The sequence below is a fragment of the Kogia breviceps genome, chromosome 1 (assembly GCF_026419965.1).
Source record: "Kogia breviceps isolate mKogBre1 chromosome 1, mKogBre1 haplotype 1, whole genome shotgun sequence".
Classification (NCBI taxonomy): Eukaryota; Metazoa; Chordata; class Mammalia; order Artiodactyla; family Physeteridae; genus Kogia; species Kogia breviceps.
In genome coordinates, this window is record NC_081310.1 from 127,691,484 (window position 1) to 127,718,590 (window position 27,107).

At 42.9% G+C, this 27,107-nt stretch overlaps 1 protein-coding gene across 1 annotated transcript in view; it reads left to right on the forward strand.

The window, feature by feature from the left end:
- Positions 1 to 27,107, forward strand: part of LPAR3 (lysophosphatidic acid receptor 3) — a 73,894-nt gene that overhangs the window by 34,387 nt on the left and 12,400 nt on the right. The window lies entirely within an intron of this gene.

The following is a 27,107-nucleotide window of genomic DNA, read 5'->3' on the forward strand; positions in this document are numbered from 1 at the left end:
TCCTGAGTACAAGGTACAGGAACACTTCTCAAGTTCTACCTCTATGTTTTTTTCCCCCAACTTTATTGAGGAATAATTGTCAAATATAATTGTATATTTTTAAAGTATACAACATGATGATTTGATAGACATATACATTGCGGAATGATTACCAAGATCAAGATAATTAACACATTTCATCTGTCACATAGTTAACTCTGTTCCTTTTTTGTGGTGAGAATGCTTAAGAGACACTCTCAGAAACTTTCAAGTATACAGTACTGTATTATTAACTACAGTTATCATGCTATACGTTAGATCCTCAGAACTTACACTTCTTCTAACTGAAAATTTGTACCTTTGACCTACATCTCCCATTCCTCCTCCCCCTGCCTCTGGTACCTACCATTCTGTTTCATTTGTGTGAACTCAGCCTTTTGTGTTTTTTTTAAAGATTCCACATATATGTGGTGTGTACGGCATTTGTCTTTCTCTATCTGACTTATTTCACTTAACAGAGAAGTTTCATTACCCAGCTACATCCTACTCTCCTGCACCCAGCCTCCTGGAAGGGTTAGAGTTCCAGAACTCAGTCATGCCCAATCTCAGGGCCTTGACTTCTGCCAAAGGAGAATGTGGCTGTTACCTGTCACATCACTTGACTAACTTAACACCTGGAATAGCATGGTATATGTTCATCCATGGTAGAATTTTTACCAAATCTGTGTTAACATTGTTTGTACTTTTAAAATTTCCACTGCATTCATTGTGTAGCTAAAGCAAACATTTTGGGGAGGAATTAGGAGTAAAGGGTGTTTGCTGAAATCATAGCTTGTCACAGACCTAGGGGACAACATGGAAGCTGGGATAAAGGGTGGGCAAACCAGGCAGTATTGGCGGGGGTATACCAGGTGGGCAGCCCTTCCCCCTGCTGTAGTGCAGGTACCTGCTCTTTCTCCCTCCTCACCAGACTGGTATCATAGCTCTTCAGAGTGTGAGAAGGAAAGATCCCATTACCTAGAAAATCAATATCTGTTGAGAGATTTATCCAAGTTCATCTTGTAAATCATTGCTAATGTTGGGGCCAGAGCTCCGGATTTCTTAGTTTCTGCTTCTTCTTGTGGGTCTCTCTTCTTGCTTTGGTGAAATACACCTGTGCTTGGGTGCCTGAGTGGCAGTGATAAATAATAAGTTGTTTATTTCCATCAAGTCAGAGAGTTTACAGTGGGCCTATTTTATCCTTTACATTTTCTTAACAAGAAGAGATTTCTGCTTTTTATATTTTCTCATCATAAACATTTATTGAGTACCTACTTGGTTTTAGGCAGTATACTAACTATAAGACATGGCCTCTGTCCTGAAGGCTACGAATCTGTGCTGCTCTGATGTTTTATGATTGTCAGGAGATAGCCATGGTTTGAGTCAACGGTTGGGTTATGTATGAGATAGATTACACAACGGAGGATCTGTTCTGTGTGGCTTTTTGGGCGAATGACTTATAGGGAACTCTATTTTTAGGCTTATCTGAAGAATGAAGAAGCTTACCAAAAAAAGATAAAAAGAAATACAGAAAAAATAAATATAGATAAAAAGAAACAAAGAAATATATACAAGAGCCAAGTGAAGGGTCCAGGCAAATAGTGCTGTGGGTTTGGATGGTCTTTGGAGGCCTCCTTGAAGAGAGGAGATATGAGTGGATCTCAGTGTGACAAGTGGAGAGGAGAGGGTAAGGCCTTACCGATAGGGGGAAAGATAGGGTAGGAGACAGGCATACATACATCTAGTGAGACCATGCCAGGGCCGGGACAGGGAGGAGTGGGGGAACAAGGCAGGCAGGTTCTGGAATAAGGGCTTTGCATTGTTTGAGAAGTGACTGGACCAGAGATTGGAAGGCCTTGAATCCTGAGATTGTGTGGACTTTATTGTCAAGTGTCTACAGAGACTGAGTAGAACACCTTGGTGTGTGGATTGGGCCTAGGGTAGGAATAAGGCACTAGGGAGGGGTGGCACCTGTGGCTAACTGGACAGTTCAACTTTTGTTAAAAGCCCTGCAGGCTAAGTTACATAGGTCTGTGGCTAGTCATAAGCCCATAGCTAAGTTGCCTCATCTGGCAGTGGAGAACCCCTGTAGGGTCTTGGGGGTATTGGTGGGTTGAGAAGAAGGTGGGAGTTGCAAGGTGGGCTGGAGAGGGAGAGATCACTTAGGGGACTGCTGGGATTGGCCCAGGGTTCTGTGGGCGGTAGGTAGCTCAGATGCCCGAGAGAGACAGAGCTGGCTCGTCATAGTAGGTGCTGCAGGAAAGCACATCTGTCACTAGCAGGCCCAATCTACACGGGGAGGGAGAAGCAGCAAGGGAGGACCAACGGGGACTGCAGAGGAGCAGAAAGGGAGCAGTCCAGAGGAGCATAGGCTTGTGGAAATCTGGTAGGGGACGAAGGTGGAATAAGCAGGTGGCCAAGGTCAGAGACATCTGGAAGCAGGAAGCAGGGATCCATCATGGGAACTACGATTCAGGGGCAGGGGACTGGCAAAGACAAGATTGGACCTAATCAAACTGTTCCCACTTTCCTTCAGGCTTTTGAACTTTGCCCTTTTCCCCCCCTCCCAGCTGACCTCTCCTTCCTTGCTTCCTTCTAACCAAGAAGATAGAAGTTATCTGGAATGAATTACCCTAATTTCCCTCCCTTCACCGGTTTAGCCAGCCTACAAAGGCCCTCCCTGTAACCTGCTAGCTTTTCTGTGAGAATCATTTCCCACCTCCCCAGGAGCCTCATCCTTATCTCTCCTGTGCTCTATTTTCGGTCATTAAAAAATATAACCCTTGATCTTACCTCCCTTTTCTAACTACTGCTCTGTCTCCTTCCATTTCTTATCCTATTTTCTTAATACCTTGAACCATGATAAGCTAGCTCTGCCCCTGCCACTCTACTAATACCGTGTTGATGAAGCCACCATTGCCATTCTGTTGTTTTAACATTGAGTCTGTCTGGATTCCTTCCTGCCTGTTTTCCCTGCCCCAGGCCTTCCTCCATACCACCAGCTGAGGGATCTTCCTAAAAAGCACAATTAACTCTGATCTTTTCTCTCTCCTCTCAAATGCCTTAGCTGGAATTGCAAGGCCCCTTTCACAGCTCTGTTCCCAGTCTTCTTTTCCAAATGCCTCTTCACACCCACCCTGGCAGCCCATGCTTCCGTTGTGTCAGGCTTCTCAGCACCACTCTGGAGGAATGCAGGGATGGCTTGATACACCTTGTGGTTTTTCTTAGCAGGGCAAACTCCTATCCATCTTTCGGGATCCTTCTCTGTGATATCGTCTGACTCTCTCAGGCAGAGTTAATTATGCAGTGCTTCTATAGCACACTATTTATATGCATAAAAGTATTTAGCTCACTTTATTACCATTTATTTGCTAAATGCCCTTACCTCTTACTAGACTGGGAGCTCGTCAAGGTCAGGACTGTGTCTATCTTCATTCTGCAGTGCCTGGCACACAGTAGGTACTCAACAAATGTTTATATAATGAACTAACAAACATGTTTACTGGATGGGTCACTGGGACGCAGCTGCCCCAGCCTCCATCCTTGTCCTTGTCATATAACCACAGGGATGGTCTTATTACCACTCAGGATCCTGCTTACTAACCCTAGGGTATCTTAACATGATTTCTTCCTGGAATGCAGGCCCCCTATGTCCTGCTTCTCACGAGCGGTCTTGTTTTGAGCTGGGGGAAATTTGAAGAGGATAGCAAGTAAAGCTGGGATGGGAATTGACTTATGTGAGGAGTGACCCTAAGGCATCAGAGGAGATTTCTTTGGGAGGCATGGGACTAGAGGTTGAGGGAGCTCCAGAAAATACCTGGAGTTTTATGTTACTTGGGAAGCAATTACTTCAGGGCTGCTGACAGGTCCAGCTACATAATTTGTGGACCTCTTGTAAAAAAAAAAGGCAGGAAAGGGGAGGATTGAGAGTGGATTGAGAGTTTAGGGTTAGCAGATGCAACCTATTATATAGAGACTGGATAAACAACAAGGTCCTACTGTAGAGCACAGGGAACTATGTTCAATATCCTGTGATAAGCCATCATGGAAAAGAATATAAAAAAGAATGTATATATAAGTGTAACCGAATCCCTTTGCTGTACAGCAGAAATTAACACAACATTGTAAATCAACTATACTTCAATAAAAAAATTTTTTTTAAAATTATAACCAAAAGGCAGGGGAAAGAAGTGCTACTTTCTTTTCTTCTGCACATCTCCTCTACTCACACTCATGCTCATTTTCCCGTCAAACTTCACTTACAAAAAGATAAGTTCAAAGGTACACTTAGGATTTCAAGGAGGCAACAGCAGAGCTTTAAGCCAGGCGCAGGGCCCTTGTGAGTGACTTGTGACTGCGCAGGCTTCATGCCCACGAGGCTGGCCCTGGCTGCTGAGTTTGACCCCTTGACCTTAACTAGCCCAGGACCCAGCTACTGTGATGCACAGCACTTTGAACGACTTAAGTCTCATTGAATTTGCTCCTTCAGTTTTATGAGGACCAGCCACGTGTGTCGTTTCATGATGTCTCCTCGATTGCGAGAGAGGTGTTTTCTTAGAGGCTTCCTTGTCTTCACTAGGGGCCGTGCCTGTTTCCACGCTCCTGTTGCCAGGGTGAGGCTCCTTATCACCAGGCTTGAGCACTGATGGGAGGTGGAGTGGGGCTGCGTGGCTGAGACAGGCCCAGGGCTCCCGCTTAGAGCTTATACGTTACTGGGCTTTCAGATCTGGACTCACCGATGAGTCAGGGAACGGTCTGTTCCTGCTCTGTATCTGCTCTGAGTTGCCTGTCTGGGTCCAGGGCAAGGCTTATGAGATAAGTGCTGTATTCAGAGCAGTCCACCTCATGACTGGTCATCTCAAGAACCCTGCAAATGGGCCTTGTGCAAAAGGACAGGACTTGTCACTCGAACAATACCTCCTTTGAAAGGTCCGTGTTTTCCTCCCCGGGACACGTTCCAAGCTCCTCGATCCTGGGGCTCCTCATCGCTAGGTCTGACGTTCTGTGGAAGGCTCTGGGTTCCAAAGGAGTTGTAGTGAGTTTATTCCTGAGGGTCCAGATGCTGGAAAGCATGTAGCCAAGTTCCTAGGATCTGCACGGCTGCTTAGGTGTCTTGCGTTTCTCCAGAGACACATGGCAAGACTTTCTGTTTAGGCTTACAGACACACATTTATTTTCTCACAGTTTGGAGGCTGGAAGTCTAAGATCAAGCAGGGCTGGTTTTTACTGAGACCTGTCTCCTTGGCTTGTAGGTGGATGTCTCCTTGCTGTGTCCTCACATGGCCTTTTCTCTAACCATGACATGGCAGACTTTTGAATGCCATCTCTGAGTGGAGTTCAGTGCTGTCACTGAGGCTAGGGAACATAAGGATGTTGAAGTGGCACAGCAGACCTGAGTGGTTCTGGGCACTCCATTGACTCTCTGTGCAGCTTGGAAGCTGAAACTGTGTCTCTCCAGTAGCATGGAATGGACCGTCAGAAGGACATTGACGTGGTCCTGCAAGAGGTTAATGCTAATTTATGGGGTAATAACTGGACTCTCCTCATTTGGAGGGGAAATCTTGTTCCTCTGCTTTAAGGGAACTTGCAGTTCAGAGACGGCAGCATTGGCATGAGCCTGGAGAGTCTTTAGGATTCCTGATTCTTCTTTGTTGACCTCTGTATAACAAGGGGCCATGTAGACCCTCCTGACTCAGGGAGTCACTCTGAAATGCAGTCCCCGGGGACAATGCCAAGAACCAACCCCTGAATTCTGGATTTCTGTCATTTGGGAGAAATATTGGCCAGCCTGGGGGCCCTGCAGGGACAGTCTGGAAGTTCTTAAGTTGAGGACTTTCTTGAATTCCCTCAGTCTCAGGAATGAAGTAACATAGGAGACTTCACTGTTAGGTGGGAGAGTCAGGCCTAAACCTCCCCAGATGGAAAAGTGATGCTTGGGCTCAGCCTGGGGGTGGTCTCAGTGATTATAGAGTGGAGGAGCCGTGGCCTTCAGGATCTGGCAAAGAAGGATGGGGATCTCTAAACCGAGGAGTTCCCTGGGATCTGGCTCTGCAGCCCCTCTGAAGCCCCCAGGGTTAGGCTCTGGGAACCTGGGATTTCAGGGCAGCCTCAAGAAGCTTCAAGGTCTCAGGAGAGAGTGGCCTCCTTGGATCGTTTAGAGGCACTGGCCATTCAGAGAACACAGCCAAGCCAGAGCTCATCAGCCAGAAGCAGCCCTGGACAATGGAAAAGAGAGTAGGCTAGGGTCCAAGGGTTCTGTAGGGGAGGCCTCATTCTCTTAAGGTCCCTGAAGACTTTTTGGAGCACAGTAATGCCTGTCTGACGTTTGTCAGTCTAGGGCATAGGCTGAGACCACCCTTCCTATGCTGAGCAAGGAAGGCTGGGTGCAAAGCTCGCTGAATTCATGTCTCCATGGGAGATAAAGTTCTCTAGCAGCTGTGGGCTCCTCTGGAGTTTCCTAGGGAGCTCTCTGGGCATTCCCTTGGCATGGGAAGTGGATGCCTGGAGACCTGAGAGGGCAGATGGCCCCCTGCGGTCCGGTGGCCACCTAGGTGGAGCTTTTCCCATACTTCCAGACCAGGATAGGGTCACAGAGTGTTGGCAGGAGCCCCCTATAAGGTTAAGGAAGTAGTGCAGGTGGGGGCTGGCCACATTCAGGTGGAGAGCATTGTTCCCTTCAAGCTGCCACTGTCCGAGCTCTGTAGCAGGTGCAGGCTGGGGTGGCTGGCAGGCAGGGGCTGGGCTGTAGGGGTCACAGTGGAGGGAGGGAACTGACTCTAGGCAGGCTCACAAAGACCTGTGCCTGCCGTTAAAGGAGGTACTGAGGGAGTGCCACAGAGTAAAGCGTAAAGTGGTGGGTCCTCAAAGACAGCACGGGCCCGAGAATAGTGCCCAGGAGCCACCAAGGAAGGGTTTGGGATCCAGCCGGGAGAGCTGGGGACAACAGATGCCACTTCCTGCAGCAGCCAGGTACAGGCAGCCCTCTTGGGAGCAGCAGCTGGAAGTCAGGGTCAGGGAAACCTGGCTGTGGATAACGGGAACCTGATCATCGACCCAGGTCCGGCTGGGATCATGGTGGGTGGATGGATGCACGATGGGCAGGGGGCCGGAAGGTCTCTGAGAGACTGACAGGAGTTGGGGAGAGGCCCAGCCTCAGCAGACCTTGAGTGTCAGGTCAGCATGGAGACCTAATTTAGTGGGGCTGGGCTATAAGGCAGACACCAGGGTTAAGGCTGAACTGAGGCTTGGGGCTCTTCAGATTCCTCCTGATCAGAGATGGGCTCTAACTTGTTCCAAGTGCTTGGTTTGGAGGGTTGAGGAAAGAGGGCCCAGACAGTTCATTACAGAATGTAGTGGTACTTTGCATCAAGATCCCCCAGGCAACATTTTCCACATACGCGGAGCTCTCTCTCCCCTCCTACACACACACACACCAGTTTCTACTTCAGTGGTCTGCTGGCACAGCCCTGATATGCATGTTTTGAAAAAACTACCAGGGTGTTCTGGATGCCCTCATCCCATGCAGAAACGCTTCAGAGGCAAGAGTTCCTGTGACGGCAGTGAGAAAAGAAAAGGAAACATGGAATTAAAAGACATTAAAATGATCGATGCCTCAGAAGGTGGAGACATATCGACATGAGGGGAGCAGCAAAAGGACGACTTCAGCTTCAGAATTTTACATTCGGATGGCTGAAAGGACAAAGAAATCGGTGGTTTAGAGATGGAAGAAGTTCAGTGAGATAGAGAGACCCAAAGCCAAATCTCTGATGTAAAAAAGCATTTCTTTAAAAACCTTTAGAAAATACGTGCTCCCCCAAGCCCAATCTCTAGGAGAATAACCTGCAGGGTAGACCCTCACAACTTCCAGATACCACATGAAAGCTGCATCATTTGCTCTGATAGGACCCATCTATTTAATGCATTTCTTCCCTTCTGCCTCTATATCATGGAGACTTAACACATTTTTTGTCCTTGTCTTGTTCTTTTCGCTATAGGAATAAACTATTTCGTTAGGTTGAAATTAGCCAGTGTGAATTTGTGTCAGATCTCATTTGCCCTGACACAAATAACCCCTCTGTGGGTAATGAAAACAATTTAATGGTGTGGTCTAAAGGAGAAGACAATATTACTCAAGCGATTAACACCAGGGGACTTCTCGCTGACCTCTCACAATGACCTGCAAACTGTGCTTCCAGTATTATTGCACTCTTGAGGAAGCATGGAGTGAAAGCTTGCCTCCAAATATTTCAGAGAATGCTTTATGTGGAAAAAGTCATAAAATAAAGGCAGAGAAAGATCAGTAGCTATAAGTGAGAGGGGAGAAGGGACTTGGGGAATTAACCTGATGACAAGGTCGACTCGTTTGGAACAGCACGTCTTCAACACCGGTATGTCTGATTTGGGCACAGGACCCCGTTGCTATAGCATCTTAAAGATAAAAATTGCACGGGGTTCTGCAATATTGCATTTTGCGATTCTCTAATAGGACTGCAACTTTCAGGGAAGTGCAAATTAGGCCTAGCATCTCTAGCCTTAATTATTTTTTTCTTTTAATATTTCTTTATTTTCTTTATTTTTTTGGCTGCATCGGGTCTTAGTTGTGGCACATGGGATCTTTCATTGCGACGCAGGTTTCACTGCTCTTCGTTGTGGCATGTGGGCTTCTCTCTAGTTGTGGCATGAGGGCTCCAGAGCGCGTGGGCTCAGTCGTTGTGGCGCACGGGCTTAGTTGCTCCGCCGCATGTGGGATCTTAGTTCCACCACCAGGTATCAAACCCACATCCCCTGCAGTGGAAGGTGGATTCTTTACCACTGGACCATGAGGGAAGTCCCTAGCCTTAATTCTGAGTGTCGGGTGAACGCCTTTGAGGCAGGAAGTGGTGCCTCTATCTTGTTCAGCTTTATATTGTACTGTGAACTACACACAGTTGGGCTCAAGAAATGTTTGTTGATTTGAATTATCCAAGCAAAGAAATCTTTAAGAAGACAGTCTTTTCCTGCCTTGAGGCATGGATGATACTCCCAAGGAAGAGAGGAATAATAATTATTATTTAAAACTAATGTCTAGGAGCAGTGTAATTGGTAGTTGTTTACTGTTTAGTTATATAGCTGAAACATCTTTAAAATGCCTGTTTTAACACTTAGGAAAATTTATCTGGGAAGTCTTTTTGACAATCTTTTATGGTCAATAAACATACTACCTCACATTTGGTTTTTAGACCCATAGTAGTGGGAAATTGATAGAACTTTGTAACATTGATTAAAATTTGCTTGCTTAGGGCTTCCCTGGTGGCGCAGTGGTTGAGAGTCCGCCTGCTGATGCAGGAGACACGGGTTCGTGCCCCGGTCTGGGAAGATCCCACATGCCGCGCAGCGGCTGGGCCCGTGAGCCATGGCCGCTGAGCCTGCGCATCCGGAGCCTGTGCTCTGCAACGGGAGAGGCCACAACAGTGAGAGGCCCACGTACCACAAAAATTAAAAAAAAAAAAAAAAAAAAAAAATTTGCTTGCTTAGGCAGAAATAGAGATACAGATGTAGAGAACAAACGTATGGACACCAAGGGGGAAAAGCGGGATGGGGGGGTGGGATGAATTGGGAGATTGGGATTGACATATATACACTAATATGTATAAAATAGATAACTAATAAGAACCTGCTGTATAAAAAAAGATTAAAAAACAGAAAAAGCAGAAAATCTGAATATACCAATAACCATGTACTAAATTGAACCACTTGTAAAAGAGGTATTCTCTGAAAAGGTATGAAGCTCAGTTGGTTTTAGCAAGAAGTGCTTCCAAATTCTGAGAAGGAATGATATTTTTGTCTTGTTTAAACTGTTATAAAGCATGGAAGACATGCAAAATGTCACAATTCATGTTATCAAATTATGTTGCTGTTCTTTATAACTACTCTTCCCCACACCCCACTCAGCACCAAGCTTTAAGATTTGTAATTTGCTGCCTCAAGGATTTTTGAACAGTTATCTGTCCTCTTATGCAAAAACTCCATTGAAGAGATCAGTTTAAGTATTTTCATGGTGGAGACCAGTTTTTCCTTAGAGGAAAGCCACGAAGAAGTTCCCTTGAACTGGTAAGAAAGAAAGATTTATAATTCCCTAAAGCATCAGGGACCTGCACTGTGTGCTCTGGCATGTTCTAGAAAGCAGTAAAACCTCTGGGGAAAATGGCAGCACAGGGATCTAGGACTGAATAATAGGTGGCTTGGGAGCAACTGAGGAGCAGAGATGACTGATGACAAGGGTTTCCTCCAATGCCTTGGTACTTTGTAAGACCCCAGAAACTTTATACTGCCTCAGTAATAGGAAGGGGACTCAAGAATAAATGACATGGGCTTCCCTGGTGGCGCAGTGGTTGAGAGTCCGCCTGCCGATGCAGGGCACGCAGGTTCGTGCCCCGGTCCGGGAAGATCCCACGTGCCGCGGAGCGGCTGGGCCCGTGAGCCATGGCTGCTGAGCCTGCGCGTCCGGAGCCTGTGCTCCGCAACGGGAGAGGCCACAACAGTGAGAGGCCCACATACCACACACACAAAAAAAGAATAACTGACAGTGAATTTCCTGCCAACCTAGAGGCATATGTGCTTGAAGTTGGAAATAAATTGAATTAAAAGTAATAAAAACTGTGATATTTCTGTCACAATTGAGTTTGTACATTAAGATCATACCGACTACATACAGATTAAGATTTTTTTAAAAATATATTTCTGGTGAATTAAGTCTGGGAGACTAATAAAAAAAATCACACTGGGATAATTCTACAAATATAAGAATGGTTAAATATTGAAAAAAAATTTTTGCTTGCTTGAGGGAATTCCCTGGCGGTCCAGTGGTTAGGACTCCACACTTTCACTGCTGAGGGCCCGGGGTTCAATCCCTGGCCAGGGAACTAAGGTCCCACAAGCCGCACGGCGTAGACCAAAAAAAAAAAAAAATTGCTTGCTTGAAGCTGAGGGAATTGGAGACTACACACCTTATTTGAAGCCTTGGAAAGAGTTATAACTTATGGGACGATGGCTGGGTGGGACAGGTAGGACATGTCCTGCCCACTTGTTTGTACACCCTGTTTGTATATAACGGTAGCAGTGCCACAAGCAAACCTTCAGAAACTTCCCAGTGACTGAAGTATCCCTTTCTGCAATTTGGTGGAATCAGTGTCCCTGCTTTTTTAAGTCTTATTTTTCTTCCAGGTAAATGCATGTTTGAATCAAGACCTACATTTTCTTCTTTTTTAAAATCCTCTATATTTATTCTGAAGAAGTTTTCCTAAACTGCCCTGGTTTTAGGTGCATAAAAGCATTTATTTGAGCATAATTCAAAAGGTTAATTGGCCTTGGTGAAGATGGACCAACACACTTTGCAAGAAAAGAAACATACGGGGTTTTTTTCGCTGCAGTTGTATTTTATTTTATAGTTCCAAAGGTGCTTATTACTGTTCCTGACTACACCCAGTCCCTTTCACCTTGGAGGGAATCACAGTCTACAGAGTCTATTCACCTACGTTCTCTCTGGGTAATGCATGGGATGGAGCGGGGGTTTAATGTCAGAGCATTTGATTCTAGTTCTGCAATCTACAGGGGAAATTTAATTTCTCTCCGCCCAAATTTCTTCACCTGGAAAAGTCATAACATAGATCCTTCCTAGAGTGTATCCTTAGGAATAAATGATAGCATGCTAACAAGAAGCTTAAAAAATATACATAATGGCTTCTTGGAATTTAACATGTTTTTAAAACTCATGCCATCATTTTGATTTAGCTACCCAATAACCCTGAGCAGTAGCCTCATTTTATGGGTCAGGAATAAATAAAGCCTAGGGAGGTGATAGAATTTGTTAATCTGAATGTCGGCTACGAGAGCTCAGAATGTAAATAATTTTATAAATATTAAAGTGCTCCAGCTCCAGAATTTAAATGATGTTTAAAACCTTTATTATTTTTGTTATTAGCAATGGGGCATTTGCTTGTTGCTAAAATGTACACATGACATAAATGTATTATATTTAGAAAGTGAAAGTCCCACTCAGCCCTCTCTTTTTTTTTTTTAAACATCTTTATTGGAGTATAACTGTTTTACAATGGTGTGTTAGTTTCTGCTTTACAACAAATTAATCAGTTATACATATACATATGTTCCCATATCTCTTCCCTCTTGCATCTCCCTACCTCCCATCCTCCCTATCCCACCCCTCTAGGTGGTCACAAACCACCTAGTTGATCTCCCTGTGCCATGCGGCTGCTCCCCACTAGCTATCCACCCTACATTTGGTAGTGTATATATGTCCATGCCACTCTCTCACTTCGTCACAGCTTACCCTTCCCCCTCCCCATATCCTCAAGTCCATACTCTAGTAGGTCTGTGTTTTATTCCCGTCCTACCCCGATGATCAGCCCTCTCTTTAGAGCAGTCAGCACCACTGTTAACAGTTTGATGTGTTTTCTTGGAGACATTTTCCCTGCAAATAAAAGTGTGTGATACACACATATGTGATGATTTTTGTACAGAAAGGTGTTCTTGATACTTACAATAGTTCTTTAGTTTGCTTTGTTCCCTTGACCATAATATCTTGGATTTGTTTTTTTTGGGTTTTTTTGGTCATGTCAGTATCAACATATGTATCTAATTCTCTTTGGTGACTGTATAAGATTACATTGTATTCCACACTGAATTGTTGATATTTTATGGACTACTTCTAATTTTTCACCCTTATCAATAATGCTGCAGTGAGCACCTTGTATATACATCTCCGAGGATTTGTGGGACTATTTTGTGGACTATATTATTTGAGAATTAACAGGTCAAGAAAATACCTGTTTAAAATTTTGTTAGATATTTCTAAATTGTCCTCCAATGGATTATATCAAACCGCACTCCCACAAACGGTGCAGTATTCTTTCTTCTCATGCTTCCCATCAAGACCAGGTTTATATAATTCACGTATGAAGTGTTCCTGCTTTAGCACAAGACGTGTGAAAGGGTGAGAGCTATCCGTCTCCCGACTGCTGTCAGCAAACTGAGGGCAGAAAGCACAGAGTAAATCAAAGCTGACAGAGAGCTAGAAATGGAGAGTCTTGGCTTCCATTCCCATTCATTCATTCAAACAGCCTTTACTGAGGGCTGTTATGGGCCAGGCCCTATTTAGGCCTTGGGAAGAGAGTGATAAAAGACAAAGTACCTACCTTCGTGAACTTACATTCTAGTGGACGTGAACCATAAACAAATTAGAATATTATCTCAAATAGTGTGAAGCTCTCTGATGAAAAATAAAGCAGGGGAAGGGATAAAGAGTGGCAGGGCAGAGGCGGGCAGAGGGGAGAGGGGTGGTCCTGGAAGTTTCTCTGCTGATGTGATGCCTGAATAGAACCCCTGATGCAGTGAGGGCCGAACCCATTGCGGATCAGAGACGGTCCACCCAGACAGAGCTGGCAGCAACAAGAGAAAAAGCCCGAGAAAGGAGCAGTTTGGTGGGTTCCAGAAATAGCCCTAAAGCTTCACTGACTTTTGATCTTCCAGAATAGTATTGAGCTACTTACTTTCTTTACAGAAGGCCATGTTCAGGTGAAGGAACTTGGAAATGCTTATGTCTCTTTAGTAAAGCAATGCTCTTAGTGTAGACTGGGATTCTAACCACTAAAATCCACCAGCAAGTCTCTGCCAGGGTCCAGCAGATGTGGAGTTTTCACACAGCCTCTCTCCCTAGCAGTAAGACCACCTGTGTTGAAACATAAAAGTGTAAAACGGACCCACTGCCCCTCCAGCCTGGAGAAGGTTAGACCAACACACTTTTATGACTGACACAGCCTTCCTCCTGCTTTCTTGCTTCATAAGAACCCAGCTCTTTGTTAAAGTGTTTTAACACCACCGGAGAGAAGAAATCACAAACCAAATTTGTTTGGAAGATAGTTGCAGCAAAAAGCTTCCACTCTCCAGGCCTAGGAAGTTACTCCAGTGTCTAAGGATGGGTCACCCCCGCCTCCCCCTCCTCTGACTCAGGCAAAGGCTGAGGGCAGCAGCTAGGAGATTGAGGGGTAGCTGTGTGGAGCATGAAAGAGGATGTGCTGAAAGCAAAAAGGCAGCTTTAAATATGAGGATGAAGGCACGAGTTAAGAGAGCCTCCATAGGCACTGAACTTCTGGCTCATCCCTGACACACACCCTAGGCTTGAGTTCCTTTTAGTGATTTGAAGACTGAGACAGGAGTTTACTTCCTCGTCAGCAGTTGGTCCCCTCCTTTTAGAGCTCATCTTTTAAGGAAAAGATGAAGCTGCCTGGCCATAAGGCTTATAGAGGCCAAAGCCTTTCTTATTGGGTGGTTTATGTTGCCTGCGTACCAGCTCCTCTATGTCTCAACATGTGGCGAATCTTTTTTATTTTCTTTGCCCTTCTCCAAGAGTCTTACATAAGAAGGCTCAAACAAGAAAAACCTCTCTGTGAACAAAGCAGCACGGCTGGAAGATTTTGATATTCATGCCAAATGTGATACTGAACTTGAAATTCAAACATAGGACTATTATTATTATCTTCTACTTCTAAAAGGAACTCCCAAGTCTACCCTCATTTACCTGCATGAAGAAAAAATGTGCTTACTCAGAAGTGCTTTAACAGATAATTTTTTTAAATGACAAGTTTGTAAGAGTGTTATGAATAAACAGACTGATGAGGTTTAAAATCTGCACGAATACTTTGTATTTTATAGAAATGAAAACTAATCTACTTAAGTGCATTTCTTTAATACATCTCTTCAAAGCTCTAACTTATGAAGCTAAAGGAAATGTAGGAAAATAATTTCTGCAAGTTTATTTACATCATTAAAACTACCTGTGTGGCCATACATTATGTTTCCCCCATCCCAAACCCTTTGGGAACTTTTTGGCTTTTGACCAATGACTGAAATCCTTTTGTCTGCAACTCCAAAATTACAGCAAATGATTGATCTGATTGTGGTGGTTATGAAATATCTGGAAGAAACTATATATTTCAGTTTCTGGCCCTATGCTTAAATTTAGAGTTCCATTCATTTATTAACTTTCCTCTTAATTGCAAAAACAGGGACCAACTCATGTCAGCTGAAGTGAAAAAGAGAGGAACAGGAGTGCCATAGAACCAAAAATGTGTAGATCACCAGACCTAAGGAATGGCCTGGAACCAGGTCTTGGAAAGCCCTGTGTTCTCCAGGAAATTCTATTCCCTTTTCATCTGAGTTTTTCCTATGTGCTCATTTTATTCTTACCTCCCTTTGCAAACTGCTTTTTATTGTCCAACTACTTCTATCTAGATTGTGCAAAATATAGCAGCCAGTAGCTCCTATGTGTGTATATCAAGTTCTCTCTCTCCTGTTGACATAGTCTCTGGGATGGGACTCAACTGGCCCAGCCTGAAATCAGATGCTAAACCTTAGACCATTCATTCACATCTGGCCAGAAGCTGAGGTCTATGGATGGGATTTTGATTGGTCCAGTCTGAGTCAAGTGTTTCAAAGGAACCAATTTTGGTCAGGAGTAGAATCAGGTATGCCAGGAACCTCACCTGTGTAACCATGTGGTTGGAGTGTGTGAAGGAAAGAGAGTGAGAAACAAAGAGAGAATGACAGAGAGAGACAGAGACAGAGAGAGATAAGGGATGTGTTACTTAATTACTACAAATCTGAGACACAGACAGAGAGATTGAGAGGGGTATGCAGTCACCAGAGAAGGAATCTTTGACTTGTAGGTGTCCATTTTAATCCCCAAACATGATGCCCTACACACTGCATAACTTGAAAGTGTAGAGGTGGGTACCTGGAGAATGACAGAAGAGCCATTGAGAATTTCCTAGAATCTTATGTGGTAGTGGGAGTGGGGGGTTCATTCATTTTTCTTTACCACTAAAGGAAAAACTCCACTTAGTGAAATCTAAGGACTCTCCAGATTTTTAGTTGTAGTGGGATTTTGTTGTTACAAAAAATTTTTATTAAATTAATGAATAAAACAAAGATTATATGTCATAAGGCACCATTGCTTGTTCTTCCAAACCTCTCAGACAAATAAAGAATTTCATGATTATGCTACATTTTAAGTAGGATTTAATCTCCATCACAAAAATGGGAAATGGAGTTTCAGGAATTCATTTTTGACTTGGGATCTAGAAAGAAAAGATAGGAACCTCAATGAATACTGTATTATTTTCATTGCCAAGCATTGGCAAAGAATGGATCATTGTTGAGAACTGAAGGATAATGTTTATAGTAAAAGTTCTGGTTGCTGTTTCTTCACAAGGAAATTCCAGTGAGTATTTAAATGGGTCATGGACGTGAGGACCAAGGCTTTGGATTGCTCAGCAGAGAGTCTACTCTGAGTGAAACTTTTCTATATTTATGTGTCTCTTTTGGTGAAAACCAGCCACTGTTTCAGCAAATGGGGTCTCCATTCCAGTATTCTCTAAGCAAAGACACTGTCCCTAACAAGGGATGCAATACTCAGTTACTCCACAAAATCCTGGCACAGTGTCTACTCCTTTGGTTATATCTTTTCTTAGATTAAATTATTGTTTTAATAAGACATCTGCTTTGTTTTTAAGAGCACACAATTAAATCCCTGTTGAGATCTGAGGATTAAAGTTTGTTCACTGTCAGTGAGTAAATTGTTCAGGAAATTTTCCCTATAAAATGGAATTTCTTTGGTCCTAACCATTCTCACAAATCTGAGCTTGTCCTATTAGTTAGTCTTAGGAAGCATTTCCCAAAAGCTGTCTTATAAATTTGTTCCTCATATGTAGGAGTTTATCTTTTATGTAAGTAAGTGGTGTGCTCTGAAACTTCTAGATCATTTCCTCTTTAGAGTTGGTTAGAGCCGACTCATTCATCTGCTGTTTTTGTTAGTTAGTTAGTTGTTTTTTAAAAAGTCTACTGATGAGATTATTTTGTAAGGAATCCATCCTTAAGCTATTTCCTTGATGCTTTGTAACAAGTATTTGGGCAGTGATGTTTAATTCTAGGATGAGCATATTTTTGAGGTTTGTCACTTTATCTTAGTTTCTCTTGCCTGTAAAGTTGAACTAATGATATTCATTCCATTTTACAAGTGCTTTTAGTTTCTTCGTTAACATGAATGCTAATAATAGCAAACACTTGTATAGTCCTTACATGTTCCAGGAACTCATCTAAGCACTCTACAGCTATCAACTTATTTAATTCTTACATGAACTGTGTATTATCATTATCTCCATTCTAGGCAGAGAAGTTAAGTAACTTGCTCAAGGTTACACAGTTAGTCATTGGAAGAGCTGAGATCTGAATGTAGATCGCTCCTGGCATGTGCTCCTAACCCTATACCATATTGCCAAGCACTGTCATCACGTATTAATTCAACAATCATTCACTGAGCTTCATCTAGGAGACCACCCAAAATCAGACATGTCTTTCCTTCAGGACCTGCAGTCTGTGGTGCATAAAATTGGGAAAATAGATAATTGTAAGTTTTATGATAAACACAGGGGGCTCTGGGAGCACTTAGAAGAGGCACATAACCCAGCTTTGAGAGATCTTGTGATCTCATCTCTAAAAGGGGAACATGATAATCCCTGCCTCAAAGGGTTGTTGAGAGGACTCAATGACTGGATGCATAAAAAATGCCTTGAACAGAACCACTCATATTAAGTGGAAGCTAATGTTTTTATTAAACTAAGCACTGGAAGCTGTGGACTTGTGTGAGGAACTGGCCAGTGGATCTTTAAAGTATGTTGGAAGCAGAGGGAGATGCAGGGACAAAGACCCAGAAACGAAAGACGACCTGGCTTGTTTAGGGCACTGCCAGTAACACAGAACAAGGGGTGAGGAGAGCAAGGAGGCTGGTGGGTCAGTCAGGGAGAGGTCATAGGGACCTGCTGGTCAGGCTATAGACTTTGGACTCGTCCTGAAGGTGTCCTAAACAAGGAGGCAGCTTTGTCAGACTTGACTCATATAAAGATCACAGACCACACTTTGCAGAATATAGAGTCAGGAAGGCCATTTGGAAAGCTATTAAATTAACCCAGGCTCGGGATGATGGTGATCCGATCTAATGGAAACATAGGATGGTTGGAAAGAAACGAATGCATTAGAGATATTAATGAGGTGGAATTGACAGTACTTGGTGGTTGTTTGCATGCGAAGGTGGAAGAAGGGAAATGTCCTTTGGGATGACACCCAAATTCTGGCCTGGACAACTGAGTGGACAGTGGTCCTATTCCCTGGAACTCATGGCATGTAAGCCATATATGAGTGTGGGTTCTGGCAGCATTGAGAAAGTAGAGTACACAGTGAAAGAGGATGACCTATGAAAGAATCCACGATGGATCTGGCGTCAATACTGGGTGGCACAGATTTCTTAACATTTGTACAGAGAGGCTAATAACCAGACTGTTGGCACCGGGCTGTTGGAAACAGTGATCCTCACCCTCAGATACCTTTTGCTCTGAGGATCCCCACTGGCCCCCTAGCCTCCAGAGCCTGCCCTATCAGGAGATGAATGCAACTTGTTTCTCAAGGAGTTGGCCTCATGCTGTTTATGCCCCAATGCATGTTAGACCTGTGTTTTGTAGAGCTCTGGTGTTCTAGGGGGAATTTTAAAATCACATGCTATAATGCCAGGAGGGACCTCAAAGGTCATCTAGTTCAACCATCCCTGGAGGATATTTCACAAGTAGATGTGATAATACTGAATTACGTGTATTGTAAGGATACCATTTCTGAATCACACTATTTTTCTTCCAGCTCCAAATAAGATTGTTTTCACCCTAGTTTTTGTGCCACTAAGAACATAACTCTCCCCAGCCTCACTACCCTCCTGTTTCTGTATCTTGTTACGTGCATTAGATTTCAGCCTTTCTTTTCAGTGGCAGCAAACTGATATGAATAGTATTTGTGTGTGTGTGTCATATATATACATATATATATATATATATATGTATATATATACCATATTTCCATGTTTTATTTTTATTTATTTATTTTTTTTGTGGTATGCGGGCCTCTTACTGTTGTGGCCTCTCCCGTTGTGGAGCACAGGCTCCGGACGCACAGGCTCAACGGCCATGGCTCATGGGCCCAGCCGTTCCGCGGCACGTGGGATCTTCCCGGACCGGGGCACGAACCCGTGTCCCGTGCATCGGCAGGCGGACTCTCAACCACTGCGCCACCAGGGAAGCCCTCCATGTTTTATGATGAGAAACTCCTGCCTAAGTTTGGCATTTCATACACCTTCTGTTAATTCCGTCAGAGTTGATGTCACTTGGGTTTTTTCTAGAATAGGAGAGAAGCCCAGGTTATCCTAACTGGCCCCAACCTGGCTCAGAACCTGCAGGAAAGCATATCTGCTGACCATGTAGAGTCAACCTTGGGGAAGTTTCTGTCTTGCTTTAAATAAAGTGCTATGTTCATATCAAGGGAGTTTTTAAATAAATAAGTGATAAAGTAAATGTTTTTCTTTCAGGGATAGAATTATTTTTTCTCTTAAGAATATAGGGCTTTTAATTTGTTAAATAGATCAGCCTTAATTGTATTATTTGCTAGTAAGATTTACTAACCCCTCTGTGTCTGTTTCCTCACCTATGAAATGAAACAATTAGAAAGCACAGAAATGACTGCTTATTTTGAGACCTGTGGTTTTAAGATTTTGTTCTAATTTTCTAAATAAAGTCCCAAATGAGCAATTATGGTTGACTGTAAATGAAATGTTATTATTCTTCCCTAGGATGCAGTGTATATGTGGAAAAAAAATAACAGTTTTGAACTTTAAAATTTTAAATTTCATTTTCTGACCACCTTTACAAGATCTGAGTGTTTTACAAATATGAGCAGTTTTGTATGAAGTCAGAAGATAAGTCATGAATTTATATTGCATAACTAACTACTTTAATGTTTGATGAAGAATCTTACATGCTCAGCAAAATTGTAGAATAGATTTTTAATTAAAAAAAATAAGAAGTGGTGCTCATAAAACACCACATAAATAATAAATTAGCTCAGTTTATAATTTGTGATAAGGTTGCTAGGAGAGTAGATAAGAGCATGCTATTATAGATAGTATGTATATGTGGATGTCAAGAAGCCCTTTGTTAATTGGACGTCGTATTCTGGTGATCAAGAGGAACTGTGGGCAGGATGATAGAATGAGAAGATTCACCAGTACCTGAACAGGTACACCTGAGCCCTGGTGATGAGGGACAGGCTTGATGTCAACCTAGCAAGAATCTCAAGTATGCCAGAGAACTCTGTGCTTGGTCTGTATTTCCCCAGCAAAGTAGCAATGACTTAGAGAAGATGGAAAAAACATTACTTGCAGGTGTCAAAATATGTAGGTAGCAAAAAGAGAGAAGAATAGCTAATATGTTAGGTAGAAGGTTCCTTATTCAAACAGCTGTCAACAGAGTAGAATGATCTGCCAAAGCAAGCGAGAACAGCACTTTATAAGAATAGATATGGTCGTTAGGTTTAGACAAAACACACACACACACACACACACACACACACACACACTGCAGTTATACAACCAAAAAGATAAGGAAGATCTTAAAAACAATATATGTATATATGTTTTGGGGGAAAAAAGAACTAGGGGTTTTTACTGACCAGAAGTGCTGTCGTGTCGAGGACATCACACTGTATGATTGTCCCAAAGGAGAGTGTGGTCATAGGCATGCTCATGGAATGTGAAGGATCTATGCTTAGGAAAGAAAGTGTGCTACTTTCTCTGGATACAAGGACGTCCACAGTGGTACCATAAGGCCAGATCTGGACATCACATTTTGAGAGGAATATTGTCAGTGTAGTCAGTACCTACTGGAGAGTGACTGGGGTTTGAAAGGATCCAGAACAGATGAAGGAACTGGAATTGTCACCAAAGAGAAGAAATGAGGACATAACAGTTATTTTAAAACATTTTATGTGTTCAAAAAAAGGAATTATATTTTAGAAGTTTGGAAGTTAAAGCTAGGATCAAGGGTTAGAAATTAGAGCAAGAATATTTTAATTCATTATCAGAAGAATTTTGTAAAAATTAGAGCTGTTCTCCAATGGAGCTGGCTGCCTAGTGATACGGGTGGGCTTCCCCTTGCTGGAGGTGCTGGGTAACTGATAGATGACTCTCTCGTGTAGTGCTACTTAGGGATTCTTACACAATGGGGGAGGATAGATGGACAAACTGTAAGAATGCTTGTGAATCTCAGAGTCTATGACTCTATAAAAAATGTTTGTTAGATTTATTGATAACATTGTTGTGCAGGTATGGGAAGATGACTTGACCTTATTTGAACTGGGAGCAAAGCATTAAATACTTTAGTTGGTTGGGTGTATATCATCCACATAAAGCAAAACCATCTTGCCAAAGGCCTCATGCAGTACATTAGCTGTGGCTGGGCTAATTAGAATTGCCAAGCAAATGAGACGATTCATAATAAAACCTCCACACGGTGAAAACTAGGTTCTGTGAAATTGAGGTTCCAGGCTATAGACATCATTCCTGTTCATTTATCTTCTCGTTTGCTGTTGGCTCCTACCTGGTGATGCAAAAGTCAGATTCTGCTCTGATAGGATGAAAAGATCTTCTTGTACTTGGACAAATATCTACATATATCTTTAGACCATTCTTTAATTCACTCGTTTGATCACTCACTCATTAATAAGTATTGGTTAAGTGCCTGCTTTATGTTAGGGACTCTGCTAAGAACTGGGAATGCAACAGTAAATTGGCTGTATATAGTTGTAGTCCTTTAGGTACATATGGTCTAGTAGAGAAAACAGGAATGAAAATGAAAAATATTTGCAACATTGCTAGTGCTGTAACAGAGGTGTGCTGAATGGATGGGGCTCTGCAGGCTACTTCTGTCACTCAGGTCTTTTCACTTAGTTCCTCCTGTACAGCTATGTTCTAAAAGACTAAATTTTAAAAAATAAAGACTGTATTTATTGAAAAAAATCATTATCCCTATGGGATTACTTGGGAAATAGCAACTAGTGACTGCATCTCAAATAACTCTAGTTTCTTAGTATTTTTCCACATCTTCCCACTCTGGAGTTTGAGTCTGACCATCTTTAAATCTGGAAAGCAGGGTCAGCAGCAAGAAGGACTAACATCATGTCTCACTCAGTGCTGAGCAATGATCTGGATATTTTATGTATAATCAGTCATGTAGCCCTTACAGCAATCCCAGGAGGTGGGCTTCCTTATTATCTCCATGTCACAGATAAGGTAATTGAGGTACAGGTGGGTTAAATAGGTTAAATAAAAATCACCCAAGGGTACCCCAAAGCAAGTGTACATCTGGGATTTGAACCCAGTAGTTTGGCGCTAGGAGCTGAGCTGTTAAAATGCTCCTCTGACCAATGCTGTTTTAGGTTTTCCAAATATCAGATCACAAAAGGAGTACACGTAAGAGATGCTGATCACGATGATGTCTTTGTGCTGAATGCTGCACTGAAGGGCCTTATGTCTGCTCTCCCAACTGGGCCTCACCAACCCCACGAGGGGAATTTTAGTGTCTGTTTTACAGATGAGGAAACAAGTAAATTACCCGAGTTTACCTAACTAGTAAATCCTTCAGTATATGTATATCATTAGGTTAAAAGATCAAATTAGTCATTGTACCCAATAATAAATAAACACATTTGCTTCAGGAAAATAAAAAGGTATATGTTGAAAGAGGAAGTGTTTAATGTTTTCCTATGGGGGAGGGGCTAAAGGATAAGAAGATGAGCTTTCTGTTATTTGAGTATCACGATGTCTTTAGTTCCACAGTTTGAGTGAGACAGTATCTCAGACTTTATTTATTTGCCCTTTATTGAACTCAGGGTATTTCATGTGCCCAATATCCTGGACCAAGGTAAATAGTCTCTAGTTCAAAGGTAGACTCCTTTAAACTTTGAACAATCTTTCTCAGCATCTATATTTATGTGATTTGGATGTTTCGTCTTCACTGATTAACAATTTATAAATTATTTATTGTCGTTTACACCTTTTGACTTGTTAATCTCATTTGATTAATAGGATAGTAAAAGTAACCTTTTAAACAGAGAGTTCTTTCAAGCTATGATATAATATGGCTTAAATGTGTTTGATTAACCCAAATGTGGAAACACATGGACTGTAAGAAGAAGCTCAGACTCTTCTGTTCTAGATTATAATAGACCACCCCAAATCAGAAGAGGAGTCCTTGGTTTCTCAGGTACCTATGATAACATGGTTTATAGTTTCTCTGGGAGAAAAATGCATGGGGAGTTGTCCCAGCTTGCTGGTATTGCAGCACCAAGGTACAGTGCATGATCGCAAAGGTATTGGTATATTTATATGTCATGTGTGTGGTCAGTAGGTTAGGGACATTTCAGCTTTCCTTTCCTGCTTCCTTGAAAACTGAGCAACTACTTAAGCATCCAGCCCCAATCAGGTGTCAGGAATCCAAGGTGAATATGGCAGCATCTCTGCCCTTCAGGTGCTCTCAGCCCAGCTGGCCAGATGGAGGGATAATCTACTAATGGTGTCTGATTTGACAGTAAGTATGTGGAGAGCCTATGGAAATGTGGGATGGGGACATTTGGCTCAGCCTGGGAGGGGTGTCTGGGGAAAGCTGCACACAGGAGGTAACAAGGGAGCTGCTTTCAAAGGAGGAGGAGGAGACCATCAGGCCATCAGGTGGCAGAGGGGAGAATGTGAATCAAGCATGGTACCACAACCAGTTTGCCTCCTTCCTTCCTCCCTATGGCCTGCCCTCTCTCTGGATTCTGTGTGTGTGTGTGTGTGTGTGTGTGTGTGTGTGTGTGTGTGTGTGTGTGTGTGTGATTAACTAGAATGCCATCGTATTTATTTGGATGGAGGAAATAAAATTACCAAGAGGTTTAGATACTCAATACCTGGCAAATCAAGTGACCATTAGAGGTTGTTTTTTGTACAGAATCGGAACAGTAGAGACATCCCAGCCATGAGAAAGGCTGACCTTGACCAAGAACTCTTCTCCCTCTGAATTGCATACAGTCATTCTAGACATCCCTGGCTCTGATGACATTCTTTCTTCTGAGATGTTAGTGCCTTCAGTCAGATTTCAGAAAAGGTGTTGCAGGTCTGGGAACTATAATGTCTCTTTAATATGACTTTGGTATAGGGCTGAACTCAAAAAAATGACATTTTCCCTCTCATTTCCAGGTTCTTACAGGATACTTTGTTGGCATCTTCTTGTACTTGGCACTCCTGGCAGGTGTATTCCTGGCACTCCTTGTTTGCAGTGTCCATCGTCTCTTTCACTGTTATCTGTTATACATATTCTATTTATGTCCTCCAACCTTACTTTGCCTTCTTCTTTCATCCTTACTGTAGACTTAAGCCACCCATTCCCTCATATTCCTTCTATCAAGCTTTGAAAGTTTGTTCAATGTAAACTGAGAATATGCTTCCAAATAATGGGTTTTTTTCTTTTTCTGATTACATCGTTTGTTCATTAACTTATTAAGCAGGTTGTGCTTTACCAATAATTTTCTTTTTCTTGAATATGAACCTGATGGAGAATGGTTTTTCTTAAATTCCTGTAGGACTACACCATTCACTGTCACAAATTACATTTCACAGAGAAGTCCACAGCGTATATCCAAATTGAAGACTCTTCCTTTGCAGTGGGAGGATCCCCAAGTGGGATGTAAGCAGATATGGTCATCAAACTTTAACACCTGGGTTTGTATAAAATCCAGCACTTCACACATTCACCCTGAGCGTGAGACTCCCTTGGGGCATCTGTTCAACATTCAGATTCTTGGGCCCCACTCCAGGCTCCTGGAATCAGAACCTCCAGAAGGTAACTAGAAGGCGCTGTATACAAGAAAGGTGTTTGTAGGTGAGTTAAATGGGCAAAGTCCTCACTTTCATGTTTTCTGTCCAACTGGGATGATGGGCAATTAGTAAATGAAGCAACCAACCAGTCAACAAACAAACAAGGTAAGTGCAGAGAGTGATATAAGGAAATCAAACAGAATTATATATATATATTTTTTGTTTGTTTGTTTGTTTTGTTTTGTTTTTCCGTACGCGGGCCTCTCACTGTTGTGGCCTCTCCCGTTGCGGAGCACAGGCTCCAGACGCACAGGCTCAGCGGCCATGGCTCACGGGCCCAGCCGCTCCGCGGCATGTGGGATCTTCCTGGACCGGGGCACGAACCCGTGTCCCCTGCATCGGCAGGCGGATTCTCAACCACTGCGCCACCAGGGAAGCCCCAAACTGAATAATATTTTAGGGAATGGCTGGGCTGGGCTACTTTATATGGCACAGAGGAAAAGCTCTCCAAAGGGTACACTTGGAGCTGAACTATGAGAAGGAGCCAGTGAAATCAGGAATTGGGAAAGAGCTAGTATGTCTCACCGTATTTACCTGTGTCCTGGGTAATTAACACAATTATTGGTACCTCTTGGGGCTCAATGAATTTTCGTTGGATGATGCATGCAGTCCTGGGATAGCAATGCTTATATCACCAATAGGATACAAGCAGAATTCCTGAAGAAAAAGAGAAAATGAAGAAAAGTAGATAAAGGAGAGCATCTGGGATGAATAGGACACGGCTGGGGGTTGGGGAGGGTGGCAGCACAGGGCAGCTAAGAGTCGAGGAATAAAGAAAATTAGAAAACAAGGCTATGTTTGCACCTCTAGCATCACTGTATTGCTAGTTAAAAGGTTAATCAGTAATTATTGCCATATTTTTGGGATTTGAGCACTGTGCTCTGACTAGCATTGCTTTCTAAATTACAAAGTAAACTTTAAAAAGTCTTTAGAAAACAAAGACAGTGTCACATTACACTCCTTTAAAGCAAATTATGGTAAATACCAATTCCAACAAGCTTAGGGGCAAGTTACATATGATCAAAAGTAGCAAGTTAAAGGTATTTTGACAGATTCTGAATGACGCTCTGATTCATACACCTGGCAAGTTGAAACTATAGATGTTTGTCACTTGGATTGTTTTTTTTCCCCCACTTGGTAGCAGAAAGCATAACAAACGCAAAATGAGTTATTGGAGAAGCTGGCTATTTGAGAACCAGTGGGGTGTATTTACAGCAGACTATCTACACATCTGCATGTGGAGAAGGAAGCTGTAGGTGAAACTCAGAATCAGCCAATGTACGAGCCAGAAGGAAACTTACAGGTCATTATGGTCCAAATCCCTTAATATACAGATGAAGAAACTGGAGGCAGAGATATAGAATGACCTTTTCAAATTACTCTAGTCCAGGGTCTGGATTCGAATCAAGATCCCTCCCTTACTCCTTCATTTAATAAGCTTCTATTAAGTACCTATTATGTGTATGGCACATGGCCAAGCACTGGGTATCCCAAGCTGAAGAAGGTGCAGAAGGGATCTCTTCTGAGGATGTCAGTGTAGCAGGGTAGCCAAAATAGGATAGAGTGTAATAGATTGTGTGTGTGTGTGTGTGCGCGCGCGCACAGGCGTACACACAGGTGTGGGCCTATGACAGCAACCAAGCTTTCATGCTTCAGCAAGCTTTCACACTTTCACATCACAGCAACACACCAGATGTGTTCATAAATTGCCTGAGGAAGCACAGCAGGGGACGTGTCCGACACCATCTGGGCAGTCAGAATGAACATTTTCTGAGTGTCTTCTGTGTTAGGCACTCTCCACCCATTATCACAGTAAATCTCCCAAAAAATCCCATCAGGTCAGTATCCTTCATGCTCATTCCATAGCTAAGAATTGGAGGGAGGCTCAGGAAGGTGAACTGATTTGCCTGTGGGCTTAAACCAGGATTTCAACTCTGGGTCGGCTTGATCTTTAGCCTATGCTCTTTTTTTTTTTTTTTTTTTTACTATAATAGGGATGGTAAGTGGATGTCAGCTCAAGGGCAAATTCCAGCCGATTGCTAGAGGCTGAGCACTGTGCTGTGAAGGCTTCCAAGCCATATCTGGGCTCAGAAGCACATGGTGGATTAATGATGGCAGCCATGGGCTTAGGATGGAAAGGGGTAGCCCTGAGTCAGCACTTTGTACTTCCTGAGCTGTACCATACCGTCACTCTTCCAGGCCCAACTCTCTCTAAGTCAAGTCTCCTACATCCTGTTCCCTTCCTCTGAGCTCA